We start from the raw sequence: 24,864 nt of genomic DNA on the forward strand, positions 1-24,864 counted from the left end.
CAGTCTTTTTGATCGTGGAGACACCTACTTATCTCCATCCATGGTTGAAATCCGTGGCTTCACCTCATTGCTTCATGGTTGGTTTGGTTGTTTCTCTGTAACGTTCAATTTCTGCCTCTCAGGTATTATTGTGGTACTTGAAGCCATCAGTCACTTATTATTTTCTAGTGATGAATATGTAAAGGCATTTAGTTTTACAAAGCAGAATGATATCTCAAACAGCTTACCTTTATGTAACTCAGTATACTTAAAAGATCTTTCAATTAACAGATGAATCAGTCAATAAATATGTACCTAGCAATAATTATCTGCTAGACATGCTGCTAAGAAAAACAGCTTGAAGGGAGGAATTGAAGAAAAGAAAAAAACATGCATTTGGTTTGCTTGTGTATTTTGTATGCCATATACCTCACTGCTAACATAATGTGTCCCAGGTACTGTGTCAGTTACAAAGGGTCAAATAATGAATTCTAGTACTTACCTATCTTTTTGGGTGCACATTTGACAATTGAAAATAACAGTAATTAGTAGCAGCAGTTGCTGCTGCTAGGTCGCTTCAGTCGTCTCCGACTCTGTGCGACCCTATGGACAGCAGACCTCCAGGCCCCTCTGTCCACAGGATTCTCCAGGCAAGAGCACTGGGGTGGGTTGTGTAACTAAATATAATTATTACTCTAACTGGGCTACATATAGGGTTTTGTAAAAGTGTTTTTTAGAGAGACATAATCTATTCTATGGCTGGATGGCATCACCGACTCGATGGGCATGAGTTTGAGTAAACTTCGGGAGTTTGTGATGGACAGGGAGGCCTGGCGTGCTGCGATTCATGGGGTCGCAAAGAGTGGGACACGACTGAGCAACTGAACTGAATCTATTCTAAAAATAGGGGGGGTTAATAAAATTTAATTAGAAAGACTAATAAAAGTGTGCTTTGGGGGAGTTGGAAGAGAAAGGGAGAGGAGAGTGTTAGAAAAAATAACAATTTTTAAAATTGGAGTTAAATTGATTTACAATGTTGTATCAGTGAAACCATTTTTTTAGTGAAGCTATTTTTTAGTTAAAGCTTTTTTTTACAAGTATTTATTCACTTTCTACTATGTAGTAGTCATTGTTCTATTAGGTACTGGGGATCCAGCACTGATGGGGACCAGAATCAATCTTCCTGGGGGCTTACACTCTAGGGGGCAAACACACGAAACAACCATGTGCATACAGAATTAGAGACCATGCTAAGTGGTATGGAGAAGTAAAAAGGGAAGAGATTTAAGAAGTACTGGGAGATGTGGCTATTCCAAATAACATGGTCAAGAAAAGACACGTTGGTAAGTTGCCATTTGAGGGACCAGAAAGAAATAAGAGTATATGCTATGTGTCTGCCAGTGGGCAGAGCATTTCAGGTAGAAGGTACAATAGTGCTCTCAGGTAGAACAAGCTGAAGTATAAAGAAAAGGGGAAAAAAAAAAAAAAAGAAGAAGAAGAAGCTGGAGCAAAGTAAGCTTAGCAGGGAAAACAGAAGGAAATTAGATTAGAGAGGCAATAGAGGATCAGTCTGTGCACCGTCTTTGAAGCCATTTTGACGACTATGGTTTTTACCAGAGTGAAAAACCAAAAAGAAATGAGAGACTGTGAAGTTCTGAGTGGAGCAGGATTTTTATCTGACTTATATTTTAACATTTTTAGTCTAACAGCTCTGTCATGCAGGCTGTAGTGGGAGTGGGAAGGGGAAAGGGCATGGGGATCAGTCGGAGATGATTAGAGCAATTCAGGAAGAAGTTGACTGTGGTTTTTATCAGAGTGGTGTCAGTGAGATGGTGGAGTTGATCAGATGAGTGTAAAACCATGAAGGCAAGAGAGAGTCTGAGTTGTGAAAAAATGAAAGAAGCTTTAAATAACTGGCCCCTGTGCATCAAGAGAGAACCTGTAAGAGGGAAGGCTGGAGAGAGGGGCAGAGCCCTCTGCAGGGAGCATCTTGTAAGCTATACTGAAGACTTTGTCCCAACGCCCTGGAAACCCATTGAAATATTCTAAACGAAATTGTTGAATAACTTAACCTCTTAAAGCAACACACCTTCGTTATTTCACAGTCCCCACCTGAAAGAAATCCAGGCTCTAATTCCTCTGATCAGGGTCTTGTTGTTGGTCAGTCGGCTTAGTTGTGTCCAACCCTTTGTGACTCCGGGGACTGCAGCATGCCAGGCTTACCTGTCCTTCACCGTCTCAAACTCATGTCCATTGAGTCGATGATGCCACCCCATCTTCTAATCCTCTGTCACAACCTTCTCCTCCTGCCCTCAATCTTTCCCAATCAGGATGTTGACCAGGCTGTGATCAGATCTGGAATGAGGAGACTTCTAAGTTTATTCAAACTCAGAATTGAGTTTCTTACAGTTTTAAGACTGAGGTCACCAATTTCTAGAGGCTGTTCCTCCCCATTAGAATTCATACGAAAGCTCTTTGCTTCTTCTTGGCCAGCAAGAGAACATATTTTTTTTCAAGAGCACCTAATTAGGCCATGACTATTCAGGAAAATATCTCTTATTAATCACAGTAACTAATTAAAGATATTAGTTACACCTGAAAAATCTTCTCATCTTTGTCATAATGTGACATAATCATGGACGGATAAACCATTACTTTTATCTTATTCAAAGGAAAGTTATAAGTATCATTCACACCCAGGGGAAGGAAATTGAACAAGGCATATATAGCAGGGTGTGGAAATCTTGGGGGCCATTTTAGGATTTTGCCTACAGAATACCTAGACTGATAGATAGGTATAAGTCAATCTGCAGGTTATTTATTTTATTTTATCTTATTTATTTATTTTTTTAAATTTTTCTTTTTTAAAAAAATTTTTTCTTTTTCTTTTTTTTTTTTTTTAATTAGTTGGAGGCTAATTACTTCACAACATTTCAGTGGGTTTTGTCATACATTGACATGAATCAGCCATGGAGTCACATGCATTCCCCATCCCGATCCCCCCTCCCACCTCCCTCTCCACCCGATTCCTCTGGGTCTTCCCAGTGCATCAGGCCCGAGCACTTGTCTCATGCATCCCACCTGGGCTGGTGATCTGTTTCGCCATAGATAATATACATGCTGTTCTTTCAAAACATCCCACCCTCACCTTCTCCCACAGAGTTCAAAAGTCTGTTCTGTATTTCTGTGTCTCTTTTTCTGTTTTGCATATAGGGTTATCATTACCATCTTTCTAAATTCCATATATATGTGTTAGTATGCTGTAATGTTCTTTATCTTTCTGGCTTACTTCACTCTGTATAATGGGCTCCAGTTTCATCCATCTCATTAGAACTGATTCAAATAAATTCTTTTTAACAGCTGAGTAATATTCCATGGTGTATATGTACCACAGCTTCCTTATCCATTCATCTGCTGATGGGCATCTAGGTTGCTTCCATGTCCTGGCTATTATAAACAGTGCTGCGATGAACATTGGGGTGCACGTGTCTCTTTCAGATCTGGTTTCCTCAGTGTGTATGCCCAGAAGTGGGATTGCTGGGTCATATGGCAGTTCTATTTCCAGTTTTTTAAAGAAATCTCCACACTGTTTTCCATAGTGACTGTACTAGTTTGCATTCCCACCAACAGTATAAGAGGGTTCCCTTTTCTCCACACCCTCTCCAGCATGTATTGCTTGTAGACTTTTGGATAGCAGCCATCCTGACTGGCATGTAATGGTACCTCATTGTGGTTTTGATTTGCATTTCTCTGATAATGAGTGATGTTGAGCATCTTTTCATGTGTTTGTTAGCCATCTCTATGTCTTCTTTGGAGAAATGTCTGTTTAGTTCTTTGGCCCATTTTTTGATTGGGTCATTTATTTTTCTGGAATTGAGCTGCAGGAGTTGCTTGTATATTTTTGAGATTAATCCTTTGTCTGTTTCTTCATTTGCTATTATTTTCTCCCAATCTGAGGGCTGTCTTTTCACCTTACTTATAGTTTCCTTTGTAGTGCAAAAGCTTTTAAGTTTCATTAGGTCCCATTTGTTTAGTTTTGCTTTTATTTCCAATATTCTGGGAGGTGGGTCATAGAGGATCTTGCTGTGATTTATGTCGGAGAGTGTTTTGCCTATGTTCTCCTCTAGGAGTTTTATAGTTTCTGGTCTTACATTTAGATCTTTAATCCATTTTGAGTTTATTTTTGTGTATGGTGTTAGAAAGTGTTCTTGTTTCATTCTTTTACAAGTGGTTGACCAGTTTTCCCAGCACCACTTGTTAAAGAGGTTGTCTTTTTTCTATTGTATATCCCTGCCTCCTTTGTCAAAGATAAGGTGTCCATAGGTTTGTGGATTTATCTCTGGGCTTTCTATTCTGTTCCATTGATCTATATTTCTGTCTTTGTGCCAGTACCATACTGTCTTGATGACTGTGGCTTTGTAGTAGAGTCTGAAGTCAGGCAGGTTGATTCCTCCAGTTCCATTCTTCTTTCTCAAGATTACTTTGGCTATTCGAGGTTTTTTGTATTTCCATACAAATTGTGAAATTCTTTGGTCTAGTTCTGTGAAAAATACTGTTGGTAGCTTGATAGGGATTGCATTGAATCTATAGATTGCTTTGGGTAGAATAGCCATTTTGACAATATTGATTCTTCCCATCCATGAACACAGTATGTTTCTTCATTTGTGTCCTCTTTGATTTCTTTCATCAGTGTTTTATAGTTTTCTATGTATAGGTCTTTTGTTTCTTTAGGTAGATATACTCCTAAGTATTTTATTCTTTTTGTTGCAATGGTGAATGGTATTGTTTCCTCAATTTCTCTTTCTGTTTTTTCATTGTTAGTATATAGGAATACAAGGGATTTCTGTGTGTTAATTTTATATCCTGCAACTTTACTATATTCATTGATTAGCTCTAGTAATTTTCTGGAAGAGTCTTTAGGGTTAGGGTTATTTATTGAACAGAATACCATGGTCTTTTCAGTCATTCTGGTTCCTGAGTATTTTATCTAGGGTAGACTGATGCACACCAGAGAGAAAATAAGACAAGTTAAGCAGCAAGATGCCAGCTGGGAATAGTCTGTTAAAAGTTATAATCTATTTAATCTTACTGATGAGACTTGGAGAGTAAAAGGATCAGAATAAAAAATGATCCCTAACTTTTGACATGACCACTAAATGAATGTATGGTTACTTTGCAATCCAGGGAATATGTAGGAAATGTAGATATCAATACAATGGAATGGAGGGAATGGTAGAAAATGATGTTAATTTATACACTAGGTATAAAAGGTCTTGCAGCTTCCTCTTGAGACCCTAGAAGTGTTTAGTTGAGTTGCCATGTAGGGAATTGACTCTTCAACTGGACAGACTGTATGGAGAAACTCTGTGATCACATGGAAAGCAGAGCCAGGGAAGCTTAGCTTTCCCTCCATCACTTCTGAGGAGTCATATATATGTAAGACTTCCAGGATCTTTCAGAATAGACCAGCTAAATACCACTGATTAACCTCCAGTGGACATAGCATGAAACCCAACAATCACCCAGCCAAATTCTGCCTGAAATGTTGAGCCTCAAAACTGTGCTTTGTATATGAGGAAGAATTATAGAGAAATAGAGGCAAAGGCATGGAAGGGTTAAAGGGACCTGAAATAAAGTGAAACAGAGTAAGTGTGAGTAGGGTACACAGAGGAAAGAGTTTTACGAGGTTGCCATGATGAGTGGAACTTTAGCAAGAATAAATGTTTAGTGATATTTTTAAAGAAATAATGCAATGTGATATGCTATGTCATCTCCTCCTTGATGTTCTGACAAAAGCCCCACCAAAGATTTCCATAGCTTTTTAATGTTTTTGAAAAACAGCTCTTATTTTTCTAGGCTGAAACTACATTTAATACAAGAAGAAAACAGTTTTATCTGGGTTACATTTAAAATCATGAACCAGGTTCATAAATAATCAGAAACTCAACATTCTTGAGGAACATAGAATTTTAAAGTGATGCTAGTGCTTCCCTGGTGGGCTAGCGGTTCAGAAGCCTCCTGCTGATGCAGGAGGGTACAGGTTTGATCCCTAGTCTGAGAAGGTCCCATATGCCTCAGCACAACTTGTGGGCCACAGCTACTGAGCCCACGCTCTAGAGCCTGTTCACCGCAGCTACTGAGAGCCCAAGCCAGAAGTGCTGAAACCCGTGAGCCGAGAACCTGTGCTCCGCAACAAGAGAAGCCACTGCAATGAGAAGCCTGTGCGCCGCAATGAAGAGTATTCCCCACTCGCCTTAACTAGGGAGTCCACGGGCAGCAACAAAGACATAAAATAAATAAAATATATATATAAAAAAGGGATGCTAGAAGTTAGAATGAAGCCACTTTGTTTGATTGTTGTTTACATTTAATTGATTCACAAACAGTTCCTAGCTTACCATCATACATGTATATGTGGAAATGTAAAATATATTCATGTACATTTATTATATGCATGTACATGTATATTGTATATGACATATACATTTTATTGCATTTTTAAAAAATTTCCTCTTTCTCTACTTATGTTCCTACTAAAATTTGAATTATGACTTTAAATAGAATATCAATTCCAAAATAGTATATGAAAAAAAGCCCCTATGTTTTGAGATTTGTCTTTAGCTTTATCATTTTTCTGTCTTCTAAATTTTTAACCTCATTTTTACTTGCTCTGCTTTATTTTTGACTTACCTTTTCCTTTTTATCACTAACACATGAAGCTAATCATGGCATTTGAGCAAAGGAAAATAGATGCTCCCAGTTTTCCATTGGTTAAATTCTTGTTTTCCTTGTTCATCTCTCCTTGTTCAGCTGCCATGAGCCATCCTTCTTTTAGCACATATTCATCTGCTGCCAGCTTATCTCCCAAAGCACCTTAACCCTCCTTATTTCACCTGCAAATCTGCTCTCAGGCTCTGTTTTCTCTCCTACCCCCATTTAGCTATAGGTCTACTAACCAGGAAGGGCATAGATTTAAACCAGTTCTTTTAAGAATAAACCATGTACACATGCAACCTGACAAATATAGCTCAAGACATAAGAATCATAAGGGGAAACACAATTTCTAATATTGCTATTTTAATATAACAATTTTTTACCTACTTCTCTCAGTATAAAACTTGTATATCTGCTCATTTAGATAACTTTTAAGCTTTTCACCCATAAAAATTGGAAATAGAGTGCTGCTCATTAGCCTACTTGGTGATGGATAGATTGGTTTAGACTTACACCTTTAGGAAAGGGAGATCTGTTGAAAACTTCAAAAAAGAAAAGTCTGCACAAACGTATTTATGATATTTATGTTAGAAAATAATAATTTTGTAGCACAAAATTATTCTACAATGTCATGTATTACTAGTTCTAAATATCTCCAGGCATGGAGATTATCCATCTATATTTTAAATGTGTATAAAATCCTGTACCTGTAAACGTTCTCGAGGGTCTGTTTCCTGAGGCTGATTCTGGTACCAATGACTGTTTCAGTCAGGATCCCAGCAGGTTCAGTGATGACAGAGACAGAACACGTGGCAGAGATGTAGGCAGGGTGAAGAGAACAGCAGAAATCACCATGTCTAGGATTGAAGAAACAAGGGCAGCAAAGTATATACACAAGTCCACTCAAAGCTGTAGCTGGGAAAGGGGGCGGCTTGGTCGGCAGCTGTAGTTCTTAGGGGATATAGCTATTGCTTTAGAAAAGGCACTGAAGTAGGTATATAGAGATATTTGATTTTCTCCTACTTTTCGCCCTCTTAAATTAACTTATAAGTTCCAGGTGGTTTTACACTGTAACTAGCTTTATTTAAAATATTTCATTTGTTAAGATAGATGACATAACTCGATGAGATAGAAATTTCATTATAACTAATTTACATTTAGATATTACCAAAACATATAGATTTTTGATATAGCTAATTATTATTGCATGCATTTCATTAACAGACCTGTAGTAAAATTAATACCTCAGGAGATTCTTTTTCCTTTCCTGGAAAATATTGATAAAAATTTCAAAGATAATGCAAATTGTGTGAAGTATGAGTGTATTATAATTTTATCAAAACATAAGAGGACTGTATCATATTTTAGTTAGCATATTAAAGAGAGTAGAATTTCCAGGTTGACCCAGTATTGTTTGCCAAAATCATTGTGTTAGAATGGAATAAGTATATATTCTCTCCCTAGGACTCCTTTTAATTCCCTTACACAGATGCCTTTAAAAGTGAAGATCAAAACAACTGTCCCTGTCTCCTCTTTTGTCCTTTGGAACATAGTAGGTGCACTGAGGAGAAATAAGAAATACTTAGAGAAGGCAAAGTACAAAATACAAGTTGCCTTGATTTTTAAAACCCAGATGTCTCAATAATCTTACTCTTTTTATATTAATTTACCTCACAATGTTCTTTAAAAAATGTGAGTCTCTATAAACATTTTCCCATTAAATAAAGAAAAGAAGAGCTTTTCTTTTTGAGCTATGTGCTGTATGTTCTAGACAAATAGTATTCATCCTAAAAAGTCTAAGTTGAGTTTTAGTTAACTCACTTAAGGATAAAACGGAAAAACACAAATGATTTAGTCAATAGGGAGACTTGTTTAACTGAGAAAAACCTGCTAGCTGATAATTAGCAGAGAGAATTTTACACATTTTTGAAGTTAATTCCCTGACTCAACATTTCCTTTAGCTTGTTTATGAGGTGGGTACACCCACACAAATGCTGTTTACTTCACACAAATTATTCAATCAAATTACTTGGTGATTTGCCCCATATTTCACATGGAAGTAGAGAGAAGTAAGCAAGGGTTATTTATGCTAGTCTTTAACAAGTGTTTTTGAGCTTTCATATGCCAAAGCACTTCAGTCATCATAAAAAAGGAAAAAAAATTATTTGTCTAGAAGTTAGTTTGATTACATAAATGAAGTTGGGTTTGTGTGTCTGATGTCCCTGGTATATTAAAATCTGCAGTATAGTTTTTTCCTACATGTTTTCATTCTCCAAATAATTTGAATAATTTGTCCTCATTTTCCAGGAGCTCATATACATGTAAAGCTTCTTTGACTCCCCTGTTCTAGCATTTATATTTATCAGAGTCTATATGCCTCTTGACGAAAATACAGCTTTTAGTTCAGTATAAAGTAAAAGAGGAGAGTGAAAAAGTTGGCTTAAAGCTTAACATTCAGAAAACTAAGATCATGGCATCTGGTCCCATCACCTCATGGGAAATAGATGGGGAGACAGTGGAAACAGTGTCAGACTTTATTTTTGCGGGCTCCAAAATCACTGAGGATGATGACTGCAGCCATGAAATTAAAAGACTCTTACTCCTTGGAAGGAAAGTTATGACCAACTTAGACAGCATATTAAAAAGCAGAGGCGTTACTTTGCCAACAAAGGTCCATCTAGTCAAGGCTATGGTTTTTCCAGTGGTCATGTATGGATGTGAGAGTTGGACTGTGAAGAAAGCTGAGCACTGAAAAATTGATGCTTTTGAACTGTGGTGTTGGAGAAGACTCTTGAGAGACCCTTGGACTGCAAGGAGATCCAACCAGTCCATCCTAAAGGAGATCAGTCCTGGGTGTTCATTGGAAGGACTGATGTTGAACCTGAACTCCAATACTTTGGCCACCTGATGCGAAGAGCTGACTCATTGGAAAAGACCCTGATGCTGGGAGGGATTGGGGGCAGGAGGAGAAGCGGATGACAGAGGATGAGATGGCTGGATGGTATCACCCACTCAATAGGCATAAGTTTGAGTAAACTCCAGGAGTTGGTGATGAACAGGGAGGCCGGGCGTGCTGCGGTTCATGGGGTCGCGTAGAGTCGGACACGACTGAGCGACTGAACTGAACTGAACTGACTTTCCTAAGAAACATTCTTACACCAGTGTCTGAACACCTCAGAGAGCCACAGGAATAAAATCATGTTTGATTTCTCACCCTCCACTGTCACTCAGTCCATCACTACTTGTCACTCTGCCCTCTGGGACATTGCTGAGAACCACTCATTATTCACACTGCCACAATCTTTATCTGGAATTCATTTACCATGTGCCAGGGTTACTGAGACAGCCTTCAAGGTAGAGACCCGTCTCCAACCTCTCTCCTATCCAATTTACTCAAACCTCAGCAACTGGAATTATTTCCCTCAAAGCAACATGACCTTCCTTCCCATTATTCCGCATAGCTGCCCATTGTGCTTCTCCTCAAGTCTGATGTTTTGATCCTTGCTCGAAGGTGCTTGACCTTTAGGTTCACTGTTACCTTCTCTACTTCACTCTTGCTCATATGATCAGCTCTTTCAGGACAGAGTATACCAACCTTCAGGCACCTACCCCACTTAGTCATATATTTGGATATTCCTCCTTCTTTGGAATTAGCTTCTGACTATTACACTGTCTTCCATTTTCCTCTTTCAGAGTTCTGTCCTAGGCTCCATTTCTTCACGTTGCTTTTATTCCAAAAGGCTTGTGTAATTTGTTAAGTTATTGGCTTTTCAAATTTTTATAGTATGTGTTGCTAAACAGCTGGTTATCAAATTCTTTTTATGTATATGAAATAAATATACTAATAAATGGAAGTGGGTCCAGCATGGGAGATCTAACCAAAATTTCTGGATTCTAAACATCTGCTGTTGTTGCTCTATAAAATTCTTTATAAGATCCCATCTACCACTAAATTGGATCTATACATAATAATGTTTGAATACTTAATCTAAATTTTTCCTTCTAGCCACTGTTTGTGACACTATTGTTTAATTTAAGGACTTTAATCCTAATATACTACCCTGTGGTGGTGGTTGTCTAGTTGTTAAGTCAAGTCTGACTCTTTTGCAACCCCATGGAATGTAGACCATCAGGATCCTCTGTCCATAGGATTTCTCAGGCAGGAATACTGGAGTGGGTTGCCATTTCCTTCTCCAGGGGATATTCCCGACCCAAGGATCAAATCCGAGTCTCCTGCATTGCAGGTGAATTCTTTGCCAATGAGCCATCAGGGCAGCCCCCAATATGTTACCTAGCAAGCGTTAATATATTTTGATTCAAATGACATCTGTTGAGCACTTTCTTTTGAATATTAACATTCTGACATAAATCTCATATTTTAGCATATGAAACAGCTTCTTTCAAGAATACTCATCTGTCTAGTGTTTTTCAGGGATAGAACATGTTAAAATTATGCAGAGTTCCCCTGGCCTAGTTTGTCTTCCTATTTCTATGTACTGAGTAGAACTCAAATCTGCTAAAACTGTCTGAATCACATTAGATAGTCTAAGTCTTCTACAAATTTGAGGGTCTTATTCAGCAGTCCATCTCTCCTTTACCATCTGCCTCTGATTTTATGTTTCCAAAGCAGCCTAGAAATTAAATAAAAGCCCTTTCATTTTCTCTGCAGCATAAGGTGATCATGTAGTCTCAAGCAAACCTTGAGAAATGTTCTTCTTGAACAATTGTTCGTTAAGTCTGGCTGTGAGCAGCTGAGCAGAGTGTTTTGAATAATAATGATCCTGATGATAAGAAAAATAACTACCATTTATCACACAGTTTCTGTACATGGCTGACCTCCCATGGAGAGTTTTACAATGAAGGTTTCTGGCATTGCACTATGTGCTTTGCACAGATTACAACATTTAATCCTTATAAAGCTCCTAACGAGGCCATTTAACAGGCAAAGAAACTGGAGTGCTAAAAGGTTAAGTAACTTAGAAAAGATCACAAGTAAGTGATTGAATCAGGTTTAACTGACTCCAGACCTTCAGCTCCTAAATGGTACACAGGAAAACCAAAATGTTGGACTTCTCTGGACATGATGATTTATTGGGAGGGTAGAGAAAACTTCTTGGACTTTATCTCCACTGGAAATTCTGAGTGCTTGCTAACATCTGAATAGCAAACATTATTTGAATATGTGACTGAATATTTAAATTAGTCAGGAAATAATTATGAGTTTCAAGGGGGAAGTATAGTAGAATGACACTAAAGTAATGATTTAATTGGTCATCTTTTTTAAGAATGAGGCTGCCTTTGTACTGACATAGATACATACAGCTGACAAAATACATACATCTGAAAAATGTGTGTTCCTGTCAGGAATGTAGTCATGCATAGTTTCTCTGACGTAATGGGCATTATCTCTACCACTTATTGATTACTCAGTTATACTCTGCAAACACTTGAGTGAAAATAACTGATACCAGATATATAATTCAGAATAATGTGAGAATATCTTACATCCATATGTGGGTATTACTAAATAACTGCTGCCAACAGTTACTAATGAAGTAATCTGTGCTCTTAATTATTCAGAAGACTGAGTTAAGTCTTTTATTAAAATTGCCAGATTAAATAAGCATCTCATAGGAATGACTGAGAAGTAGATGTGAAGGAAAAAGAGTAATAATGCTTACCTTGTTATTAGTTTTTATATCTTGGTATAAGAAATAAAATTAATCATTCAGTATAATTAGTAAGTAATCTACATGAGTCAATGATGGTGTGAAATATGCACAAGTAGAACACAGCTTTTGTTTTATGCTTCACTCTCTAGTGTCAAACTTGTAAAATGAAACAAAACCCATAAATGCAGTCTGTGATCTTATATTCTTGGACCCTGAAGCTCAGAGTTGAGGTAGGACAAAATTGTTTGCAATCTTGACATCAGTAATTATTCTTCTCTTCCCCTCTCTTTGAGTATTCATTTACACATAGACATATAAAAAAGCTATCTTCATTCAAAAATTATCTCATGTATCAGAGTAATATAATTTGAATTGGTTTTACATCCACTAGTTGGAAATTATTAAGTATCTCATAACTGATAATCCTCCTTTCCAACTGCTGCTTGACTCTGTTATAACAAAAATATCTCTTTGCATTTGCCTCTCTTTGTGTGTGTATGTGTGTGCACATATATGTTTAAATAAGAACAAAATCCATATTAAATAGTCATAAAAATCATTTATTGAAAATGAAGAAGTGATTTAAAAACTCACCTAAATTGAACATATGTCAAAGGATCCCAGGAACAACCTTAAAGAGCCCCCAATGGCCAAAGCTGGAATATTTTGAGAAAGAAAATACAGTTACACTAGTTTACAACTCACAGTATAAAATAAAGACACAAATTCATTCTGATATAAATAAATTATTGAATAAATTGATAAATACAGGAGAAGAAAGAAATATCTAGTACAAAATAACTCCAAATAAATTATGTAGATATTCCATCCTAATTGAGAAGGAATATAACTCCCTATTCTTTAAGTATGGGCCTCACATAGTGACTTTCTTCTAAAGAGTACAGGATGGAAAGGGGATGAAAAGAGTGACTTTATAATATAAGAACCTGGAATGTTGGGTCCATGAATCAAGGCAAATTGGAAGTGGTCAAACAGGAGATGGCAAGAGTGAAAATCAACATTTTAGGAATCAGTGAACTAAAATGGGCTGGAATGGGTGAATTTAACTCAGATGACCATTATATCTACTACTGTGGGCAAGAATCCCTTAGAAGAAATGGAGTAGCCATCATAGTCAACAAAAGAGTCCAAAATGCAGTACTGTGTCCTATCTCAAAAATGACAGAATGATCTCTGTTCCTTTGCAAGGCAAACCATTCAGTATCACAGTAATCCAAGCCTATGCCCCGACCAGTAGTGCTGAAGAAGCCGAACTTGATCGGTTCTATGAAGACCTAAAGACCTTCTAGAACTAACACCCAAAAAAGATGTCCTTTTCATTACGGGAGACTGCAGTGCAAAAGTAGGAAGTCAAGAAACACCTGGAGTAACAGGCAGATTTGGCCTTGGAGTCCACAATGAAGCAGGGCAAAGGCTAATAGAGTTCTGCCAAGAGAACGCACTGGTCACAGCAAACACCCTCTTACAACAATGCAAGAGAAGACTCTATACATGGACATCACCAGATGGTCAACACTAAATCAGACTGACTATTTTCTTTGCAAACAAAGATGGAGAAACTCTATACAGTCAGCAAAAACAAGGCTGGGAGCTGACCGTGGCTAGGATCATGAACTCATTATTGCCAAATTCATACTTAAATTGGAGAAAGTAGGGAAAACCACTAGACCATTCAGGTATGATATAAATCAAATCCCTTACGATTATACAGTGGAAGTGAGAAATAGATTTAAGGCACTAGATCTGATAGAGTGCCTGATGAATTATGGAAGGAGGTTCATGACCTTGTACAGGGGGGATCAAGACCATCCCCAAGAAAAACAAATGCAAAAAAGCAAAATGGCCATCTGAGGAGGCCTTACAAATAGCTGTGAAAGGAAGAGAAGCCAAAAACAAATGAGAAAAGGAATGATATACCCATTTGAATGCAGAGTTCCAAAGAATATCAAGGAGAGATAAGAAAGTATTCCTCAGTGATCAGTGCAAAGAAATAGAGGAAAACAATAGAATGGGAAAGACTAGAGCTCTCTTCAAGAAAATTAGAGATACCAAGGGAACATTTCATGCAAAAATGGGTTCAATAAAGGACAGAAATATTATGGACCTAACAGAAGCAGAAGATATAAAGAAGAGGTGGCAAAAATACACAGAAAAACTGTACAAAAAAGATTTTGACTGGTTTGATCTCCTTGCAGTCCAAGGGACTCTCAGGAGTCTTCTCCAACACCACAATTCAAAAACATCAATTCTTTGACACTTGGCCTTCTTTATGATCCAACTCTCATATCTGTGAGAGCTGCTAACTGATCTTATATGACTGCTCTTATATTTTGTGCTGGTTTATAGAGGATAATTAATTTTCAAACATTTTGTTATAAAAAATGTCAGCTAAATGGCAAAGCTGAAAGAATTTTGCAACATACACATCAACTCTACTTTTAACGTTTGCTATACTTGCTACCATGTATCACTTACATTATACCCTCCTAGGTTCTGCAGATCAAAAAATAATAATACTGAAAACTGGCAACAGGATAAATAAAAGGGACACTTATGCATACATACATCATGGTGAAACTATGATATATTGAATGAAACAGTGGTTTTAAAATCATCATTAAAAAGGACATATTACTTGTAATCACTGTCAACATAAATACTCACTCTTTATCAGAAACGATGGAAGCCAAAATATGTGAAATGATGTATTCAGTGTGTTCGAGGAAAATAATGTGTGCAGTCATTTTCAGGGCACGAATTCTTAACAAGGACAATAGCAAGTATGTAATTCAAGTGATTCAAGAAGATAAAGTAATTTCATAGTAGACACCTAAAATGCCAAAAAAAAAAAAAAAAAAGTGAGCAAGAAAGTAATAAACTGGTACATCTAAATAAAATTTACCAGTTTGGTTGAATAAAACAATAACAATAGCAAAGTTTAGTGGGATTATGGGCTGAATTGTGTTCCGTTCCGATTTGCATGCTCAAATTATAACACAGGTAATTTCAGAATGTGACTCTGTTTAGCAGTAGGGCCTTTAAATAAATAGGTAATTAAGGTAAAATGAGGTTATTAGTCCAAAGTGTTCAAAGTGCTAGTCGCTTAGTCATGTCCAACTTTTTGCAAAACCACACGGACAGTAGCCCGCCAGTCTCCTCTGTCCACGGAATTCTCCAACCAAAATTACTGGAGTGGGTAGCCATGCCCTTCTCCAGGGGATCTTCCTGACCCAGAGATGGAACTGGGCCTCCTGCATTGCAAGCAGATTCCTCACTGTCTGAGTCACTCCTGTTTCTTGTAAGAATAGAGTAGAACAAGGGTAGTACCTTCAGAGGGATGAACTTGTAGGGAGACAACAAGTGATGGCCGTCAATAAGCCAAAGAAACAGGCCTCAGGAGAAACAAACCTACCAATACCTTGATCTTAAACATTTAGCTTCCAAATTTGTGAGACAATAAATTTATGTTGTTTAAACTACCCAGTCTGTGGTATTTTGCTATGGGGCCCCATGCAAACTTATGCAGTGCAATTTAAAAAGTAAGAATTAAAAAAAATAAAATAATAGCACAAAGTGAAATGTAATAAGAAGAGTGTTCAACATCACTTTATTATTCACAAAGAGAGTAAAGGTGCTAATTATCTCAGATTTTGGTGTTATATATTCATGTTTAAATACATAGAGCACCTTCTAAAAGAAATCCTGTATTTATCTCTCAAATGAATAGACAGGATTATGTGTAATTATTTAAAAAATACTAAATAAAGCAAAGAAAAGGGAATGAAGAAAAAAGAGCAATAGCAGACTCCAAATAATACAATGGTGTTATATCAATGAATAAATATGTATTAAACAATGTAACACTCCATCTGAAAGACAGAGGTTATCAGTATGCCTAAAACAATCCAGCAATATAAGAGAATCATCTAAAATATTAATAAACAACTAATTTAAAATAAATGGTTTGTTTTGTTCACTGAACCAACAGGTAAAAAAGACAGTATTGATATGGAATATTTGACCATATAATTAACATATATGACTGAATTGGCATTTAAAATACTGCACAAATTGTGTGCATTAAAAGCACAGAATATTTACAAAACTGGACCAAAGAATGAGTCATAAAGAAAATCTGCAGTGGTTTCAAGTATTTAAATTATGTAGAGCATATCCTCGAACCAAAATAGAATTGTCATAAACGAGTGACAGAAAAAGAATTTTAGAAAAACTGCATGTCAAACATTGTAAAGATGCACTTTAACTTGTGGGTCAGAAAAGAAATTATAATAGGGCTAATAACACATATTAACACATTTAAACATATTTTAACTAAAAGGCAAAATAAAATAAAATTCACATAAGATCATTTTGGGATGCTAAACAATGTGAAGTAGATAGCGGTAGCCCAGCCATTACACCGAGATCAAATAGGAAAATCCAGAATAATTATATAAATCATATATTTCAGTTCAGTACAGTTCATTGCTCAGTTGTGTCCGACTCTTTGTGACCCAATGAACTGCAGCATTCCAGGCTTCCCTGTCCATCACCATCTCCTGGAGTCCACTCAAACTTATGTTCATTGATTCGGTGATGCCATCCAACCATCTCATCCTCTGTCATCCATTTCTCCTCCTGTCCTCAATCTTTCCCAGCATCAGAGTCTTTTCAAATGAGTCAGCTCTTCACATCAGGTGGCCAAAGTATTGGAGTTTCAGCTTCAGCATCAGTCCTTCCAATGAATATTCAGGACTGATTTCCTTTAGGATGGACTGGTTGGATCTCCTTGCTGTCTAAGCGACCCTCAAGAGCCTTCTCCAACACCACAGTTCAAAAGCATCAGTTCTTTGGTGCTCAGCTTTCTTCATAGTCCAACTCTCACATCCGTACATGACTACTGGAAAAACCATAGCCTTGACTAGACGGGCCTTTGTTGACAAAGTAATGTCTCTACGTTTTAATATGCTGTCTAGGTTGGCCATAACTCTTCTTCCAAGGAGTAAGCATCTTTTAACTGCATGGCTGCAGTCACCATTTTCAGTGATTTTGGAGCCCCCAAAATAAAGTCAGCCATTGTTTCCACTGTTTTCCCATCTATTTGGCATGAAGGGATGGGACTGGATGCCATGATCTTAATTTTCTGAATGTTGAGCTTTAAGCAAACTTTTTCACTCTCCTCTTTCACTTTCATCAAGAGGTTCTTTAGTTCTTCTTCACTTTTTGCCATAAGGGTGGTGTCATCTGCATATCTGAGGTTATTGGTATTTCTCCTGGCAATCTTGATTCCAGCTTGTGCTTCATCAAGCCCAGCGTTTCTCATGATGTACTCTTAATAGAAGTTAAATAAGCAGGGTGACAATATACATCCTTGACATATTCCTTTTCCTATTTGAAACCAGTCTGTGGTTCCATGTCCAGTTCTAACTGTTGCTTCCTGACCTGCATACAGGTTTCTCAAGAGGCAGGTCAGGTGGTCTGGTATTCCCATCTCTTTCCGAATTTTCCATAGTTTGTTGTGATCCACACAGTCAAAGGTTTTGTCATAATCAATAAAGCAGAAATAGATGTTTTTCTGGAACTCTCTTGCTTTTTCCAAGAACCAGCAAATGTTGGCAATTTGATCTCTGGTTCCTCTGCCTTTTCTAAAACCAGCTTGAACATCTGGAAGTTCACGGTTCACGTATTGTTGAAGCCTGGCTTGGAGAATTTTTTTTTTTTTTTTTTGCGGGGGTCCGGCCCCCGCGGGGAGCCCGGGTCATTGCTCGGACCCTAGGCCGCCCTGGCTTGGAGAATTTTGAGCATTACTTTACTAGCGTGTGAGATGAGTGCAATTGTGCAGTAGTTTGAGCATTCTTTGGCATTGCCTTTCTTTGGGACTGGAATGAAAACTGACCTTGTCCAGTCCTGTAGCCACTGCTGAGTTTTCCAAATTTGCTGGTGTATTGAGTGCAGCACTTTCACAGCATCATCTTTCAGGATTTGAAAGAGCTCAACTGGAATTCCATCACCACCACTAGCTTTGTTCTTAGTGATGCTTCCTAAGGCCCAGAGGCAGCATATTGTTGAAGTAGTCATGAGGAGTAAAAGAAATAAGACTCCATAAATATGATAGACTTTCAGAAATAAGCTGATGTTCCTCAGCTACGTTTGGAAGCATTCTGCCTTTTCTGGTTGCCTATTCTATTTATGAGCTAGAAGGTCTGATTTGAAGTCTAAACGTGGCATAGGGCCCCTGAGAGAGAGAGAAATTAGCCAAGTTTTTGTGGTCATACAAGGTTGGAGTGGAATGTTGAAAACTCAAGAGACCTAACCCATTTGACTGATTTCCATCTTAGGTTGCTAGGAAAAATACCGGGCACTTAGTTAATTTGAAGTTTAGATAAACAGTGAGTTTTAAAATTTTTTAATTGGATTATTATGGCTTTACAATGTTGCATTGGTTTCTGCCATAAAACAGCATGAGTCAGCATAAGTATACATATTTCCCTTTCTTCTTGAGCCTCCCTCCCACCCTACTCCCCACCTCACCCCTCTTGTTTGTCCCAGATCACCAGACTGAGCTTCCTGTGTGATACAGCAACTTCCCACTAGCTATCTGTTTTACATATGGTAATGTACATATTTCAATATTTTTAAAATGTATGTCAAATATTGAATGGGACACACTTGTACAAAATATTTACTCTTATTTATTTACTGTTATGAAATTTAAATGTAACTGGTCATCCTGCCTTTTTGGAATCCTTGGATTAATCTGGGAACCTTATCTTGAAACATTTTGCTGAATCCCTAAGAACTGGGAGTAGAGAAATAAATGGGCAACAGGAAGCACCCAATAATATACCAGATGCCAGATAATCATTTGTATCATCTTTATAACATCTGAAAATCTGAAATTATTCAAAATGGAGTTTTTAAAAGTGCAAGAAGAAGAGGTTGTTAATCATTTCATAAGTCAAAAATTTATGGCAATGCATCCATTTTAATAAGCGCACCCAGGTAATATCAAAATTAAGCACAACAAAGAAAGGAAATAAAATGAATAACGCTGAAGAAAATAAGTCCTCTATTCTCCCAATGATAAAGCTGTTGAGCAAAAATAGATATCAAGTTAGGTTCACATTTCTGTAGTATATCATTGAGATGGAAATAAATTGAGAATTATTTTGCTATTTACATAATCCACTGCAACTTCCATATAAAATTAAATATCAACTTTTTTATTTTAATATAATTTTAAGCATAGAAAACAACTAAAGGGACATTAATATGTATTTGGAAACAGAAAACATTTGATTTTTCTTATGAGGAAAAGTAACTTATCTTCATAGTGTTTGTTTTTTTAAATCTCTAAAAACCTTAAATATAGTTAGGAATCCTGTTCTCTATGTAATAGAAGCAAGGATATAATATTTAGTTACTTATGATGATCCTTGTGTCCTATAGGCATATTCTTGTATACACACACATACACACACAGTGTGTATGTAATTTTACAGTGTCTGTATTAAAAAATTATAAATACATATACATTGCCAGGTAGGGATAGACTAACCCTAATGACCTTTGAATTGCCTTTTAACTGTATTTGTAGGTAACACATTTACATAGATAGTCTACTAAAATTCCCAGTGACCCTTCTAGGAAAGCATAACATAGTTTGATTTGTTTCTTGGCATTTTATATGGCCTTTACATCATGGACCAAAAATAGGTATGTAACAAACATCATGTACTAACTTGATTTTCAAGAACCATTTTATAATATTGGCACCAGAACCTGATGAGTGAGATATAAAGTCAAAAAATAAGGAAAATTGACAGATGAGATTGAAAGCTGGTGGACAGCCAAGAACAAGAGGTGAAGATACAATCAAATTTCTTAAAAATTACCCTTGAGCATAATTTGGCTAAGGGGCTAACGTTTGTAACATACACTGTGTAATTGTAAGGACAAAAATGATATAAATATTAATTAACCCTGATATAGGCAGTCTAAGAATGAAAATCTATAATATTCTTTAACAATATTCTATGATAACAAATTATTAGTTTATTTTTATAACTATTTTTGAGCTCCTCTCCTAAAAAAAGATTTAAGTCTGGATGTCATAACAGTGAATAAGTCAGGGAACCTTCCTGCCTCTGTGGGACTCCTTCCCAGTGGTAAGATATAGACATTAAACCTTTTGTTTCCAAAGTAAGGAACACCAAGGAAAAAAAAAAGAAGCAGCTTAATGAGAAAGTCCTGGACTTAGGACAGATGGACTCTTTAGATGGTGTGCGCAGGAAAATTCTCTGTGAAGAAGTGACTTTGGAGTGAAGTTCTGCATAACAGCAGATGCTCATCCTGGGAAAAATCAAAGGACGAATTTGGGGTCAGGAAAAAACAACTGATCCTTAGGCAATGAAGTGGGGATACCATAACCGTTTAACCTTTTCAATAGGATTTTCACAAAATAATATTCGCTTTGATAGTTATTTCAACCTGATTTCATATAAATTTTGTGAACTTGTGACAGGAAATGTATTTGTAATTCTCACAGTGATAGCTTCCTTGTCTGTCCTACTATTCATCAGCCAGCTTGTCTTGACTTGATGACTAGTTGCACTGAGCAATCTTGGGAAGGATTTTCTGTTCTAAAGAATCATTAAATATCAAAATTCATTTCTATTTTTCTTTTAAAGACATTTGAAATTTGACACAGAGGAAGCAGAGGAAATATTTAGATTTATAAAAATGAGAGAGATGACAAACAAATTTATTCAGGCATAATTTTATTTTGTAATTTATTTCATATTTTATTTCACAAATACTGCTATTTTCAAGTTACTTATTTAAAATAAGTAGAATATCCATTTATGGAAAATAAAATTTAATGCTTATAGTTAATTTCTATTTCCACTTATTTATAAGTAATGGGCAACTTATTTATATGTATGTATATAAATGCCACATCCAGATAACAGCTGTTATATTTTTTAATAGAAGTTAAAGAATTCAAAATGATGGTAATAATTTAGAAAAAATGACTCAACAGCCTCACATGCTGTATATTCTCTAATTTCCTCTTTAATCAACAGATTTGTATGTCTCCAACTTCAATGTTTTTAAGACAAATATTACAGTTTAAATAAAATAGAAAAATAAAAATAGAAGTATGAAGAAATATGGGGAAAAACCTTATATTTCATTATATACTTTGTACTATAAAAGGTGGAAAAGTCTGTCTACTCTCTTAATGTCATTCCCTGCCACAGTCACACACTCACATAGGAAGCAAAAACAATCAACGTGAGGAATCTTCCTTTTGTCAGTATAATTGGGGAAGTTGTCAGTGTTGACTCTTTTTCTCTCTTACTTTTCACATATGGTTAATTATCAATTGCCTAGCATTTTCGTCTCTCATATATTTTGTTCTCTGTCACTTTTCTTCAAGGTGTTTCCCTGGTGGCTCAGACGGTAAAGAATCCACCTGCAATGCAGGACATCTGGGTTTGATCCCTGGGCTGGGAAGATCCCCTGGAGGAGGGCTTGGCAACCCACTCCAGTACTCTTGCCTGGAAAACCCCCATGGACAGAGGACCCTGGTGGGCTACAGTCCATGGGGTTAACAAAGAGTCTTAACAGACTGAGCGACTAAGCACACACACACATACTTTTCTTCAGTCCTTATTTCAGTCATCCTGTTAGGAATTTATAATCTCTAATCTGTTGGTCACCATCCTTCTGGTGTTGTCATCTCACGTGTCAACCCCAAGTCTATTTCATCGTGCTAGCGAACCCAGGTTCAGTTGCTCAATGCTCATAAGCCAATAATTCGAGAGGCAAATGTCCACTGAAAGGAAAGGAGCTTCAATCAGAAAAGCTGGCAGTCTGGGGAGATGATGCTCTCCTATCTGGAGACCAACTTCAAAGTTTCTGCTAAGTCATGACAGTTTTCATAGGGAAAAAATGAGGGATGGGGGGATAACTTCAGCTAATCATCAGGTCAGGAGGTTTGGTTCTGTATCCTTCTCCAAAATGAGCAGACTGACCCACTCTCTATAGATGTTATCTTGCTCGGGCGATCTGCCTGCAGGATTGCTATGGGGATTGCTGGGGGTAGAGAGCTAGCTTTTTTTAAACTACTTATTTCTGCATTCTTACTTCTTTCTTATTTAGGAAAAGAATCAAGGCATGGTGTGCATTCGGGAGAGTGTAAGTCAGGAGTTAGCTTCAACTGCTTAGTGATCTTACTCCTGTGATTAGGTTCTTTTAAGGATAATGCAAAATGGAAATGACAACAGAAAAGGGAGAAAATGGTGCTTCCAGTTGCACCATCAGAGGGGTCACTCCATACCAAAAATAGTGTGTCCCATTCCTGCTTAAATTTCTTTAAATGGTTCCATAAACTCTACAGATTAAAATCCAGGCCCTTTAATGTAGTGTACAAAGGCTAGCATTGTTTAGATAAGTTATTTTTCTCAAAGGCCTGTGATTCCCTCAACATTACAAAGTAAGTAGAGACCTTCAAGTTTAAGGCAAGTTAGGAATTTTCTAATTGCATCTCCTATCCATATGTTGACTAGAAAATTTAGTGTCACTATCTGTGTGCTAAAAGATATAACTAATACATCAATGATAAGGTTGGTTGAAGCATTATGAGGGCACAATTCTTGAATTGATGCTTCAGATTTAAGCAGTCAGATAAAGTTTTTGGGTAAGTCATATTTAAGCTATAATCAAGATGAAATATGGGAATTATTTAGGAATGATGGTATAATAAAGCAAGTTTTAGATAAAGGAAAGCAAAATTTCAAATAAATTAAAATTTTAATGTATATGCATAAGTTGTTTTTAACATGTCTTCATAAACTTTTTACCTGACAGTAATTCACATTACTATTCACATAAGTATAGATTAAATACTTACAATTTCAGACATTGCTTAAAGAAAGGATATATACATTTTAGTTCAAGTCCAATAGACCTCTTTGAAAATTAGAGTAACATTATTAAGGTTTCTTACATTGTTCATATTATGAAATATATTTCTAAATAAAATTCCATGATAACATAGTATATTTGAAAATATTTGAATGTTAGAACAAACTTAAAAAGTCATATAACCACATTTAAAAATATGTCAAAAATATTTTCTAATGGGTTATTAAATAAATCCTCCTTTATCTTTGATTTTTATTCTCTTATTTTTCTATGAATTTTCAAAACTTAACTGCAGAGTTTTTCAGTAGCAAATCATCAATAAATGTTTAGAATGGTAACTTAGAGAAAATAAATGCAAAACATAAAAATATTTGTGGTGGGAAAATAGATTCTAAAGTAGCAAATGAGCAAAAGTCAAAAAAAAGTTTTCATAAGTGGACTTGACCTTCGAAGGGATGGACTTTTGATGAAGGTGGTAAAGCAGAGACTATAAAGAGAAGAGAAAAAGAAGAAATTTGTCAATCAATGAATTTACTTTTCACATGGAAACTAATTCATTTTATATAAAGTGTTCAGGTACCTTTTTTCTATTGGTATTTGTTTTTCCAGCTCATTACGTTTCTGAATGATTAATCTTTGCTCTCTAAGGAAACAGAATGAGATTATTTGGTGAAGTGTGGGAGAGCTGAACCCCTCAGGACATAACTTAATCCAACAAGAAGGAACTCAGACCTAAGGTTGTCATGACATTCTTAATAACCAAACAATTGATAATATTTCTTACTTATTTTTAGAATGCTCTGAACATAGAATAAGAAATGCTATTCATCTAATAGTCTGCAGTATACATTTTTTTTTTTCAATATGATACGCTCTGTTGGTTCATTTAGAAACTAGAAAACCAGTACAAACTTTTTAAAGAAAGTACACTAGACTTAAGATAACTTATAATAGTTACATCTCATTTGTAGGGGGAAAAAAAACAAAAACCAGGAAGTTAGGTTTTTGACATTTTCAGGTAATTGAGACTTAGATATATAAGTGCCATAGAAAAATGCAATTTTTAAAAAGGAATTCTTCCTCATATACTATAAATTAACATGCCTTCTCTGATAAATCATAGTAAATAAGTTTAAAATGCATTGAATTATCAGAAGTTAAGATTTCCCTGCATGTAGTTGAGGCTTATTTACACCTAGATACCTTCTTCCCACTGAGGTTATAGAGATATTCAGCAATGGAGAAACCCCTACTAAGTACATTTAGGTGCCACCTTCAGGGTGTTTATGTTGAGTGCTTTTATCTTTTCTTGCTTCAGTAATTCTCCATAGATAAATTTTAGGATCTCTCTCCCTCTGTCCCCCTACCTCTTTAGAACATTGTAGAATAGCTCTAAGCTTTTCTTGCTTCCTTTCCTCTTGGCCACCATAATGATTACTATCAGTTCTTTAAACCAAGGACATCTCTCAAGTGCATTCTATTCAGTATGTGGTACCTACAATATTTTGGCTCAAGCACATTGATGTCCCAGGAGCCAAAGATTCTT

The sequence above is a fragment of the Dama dama genome, chromosome 3 (assembly GCF_033118175.1).
Source record: "Dama dama isolate Ldn47 chromosome 3, ASM3311817v1, whole genome shotgun sequence".
NCBI classification, from domain to species: domain Eukaryota; kingdom Metazoa; phylum Chordata; class Mammalia; order Artiodactyla; family Cervidae; genus Dama; species Dama dama.